The sequence below is a fragment of the Haliaeetus leucocephalus genome, unplaced genomic scaffold (assembly GCF_000737465.1).
Source record: "Haliaeetus leucocephalus isolate CR32 unplaced genomic scaffold, Haliaeetus_leucocephalus-4.0 Scaffold186, whole genome shotgun sequence".
In the NCBI taxonomy this organism is placed as follows: domain Eukaryota; kingdom Metazoa; phylum Chordata; class Aves; order Accipitriformes; family Accipitridae; genus Haliaeetus; species Haliaeetus leucocephalus.
In genome coordinates this window covers 541,817-542,504 of record NW_010972622.1, presented here as the reverse complement: position 1 = coordinate 542,504, position 688 = coordinate 541,817, and positions in this window count along the sequence as shown.

Here is a 688-nt window from a genome sequence, read left to right as displayed (position 1 = left end):
GTGTCACCCTTGCAGGGACATCCCAGTGTCACCCTCACAGGGACATCCCAGTGTCACCCAGCATAGGGACACCCCGGTGTCACCCTCGCAGGGACACCCCGGTGTGGCCCTCCCGGTGTCACCCCCGCGGGGACGCCCCGGTGTCAGCCGCCACCGTCCGTCCCCCCAGGGGGGCACCCGCGGGCCGGGACTCGGGGGGAACCCGGGGGGCCCCAGGCCCTGTTGCCATGGTGACACCGGGGCCGGAGGGGCGGGTCCCCAGGGCCACCCTCAGCGCTCCCAGCTGGGGCCGCCGGAACCCAGCGGCTGCGCAGCGAGAGGGCGGATTGGTGAAGAGACGGGAGGGGGCGGGGCTTACGGGCGGGAGCGGCTGGCGATTGGAGCAGAGCAAAGGGGGGGCGGGACCGCCGAGGGCGGGGGCGGAAAAGCCGGGAGGAGGCGGAGCCTCGAGGTACTCCGGGAACCGGATTGGCGGAGAGGTCAGACCAGGGAAAGGGAGGGGGGCGCGGCCTCTTCCTGCGCATGCGCCGCTGCTCAGGCTCGTCACTTCCGGGTGGCGGTGCGTTTCCGCCTCCCGCTGGGCCTGGAGCGGCCGCGCCGAGACCGCGCGGACCCCCGGGACCCCCCCCCGGGCCCCCACCCTGGGACCCCCTACTTCTCCCCGCGGCGCTCGGTGCGGCCCGGGCAG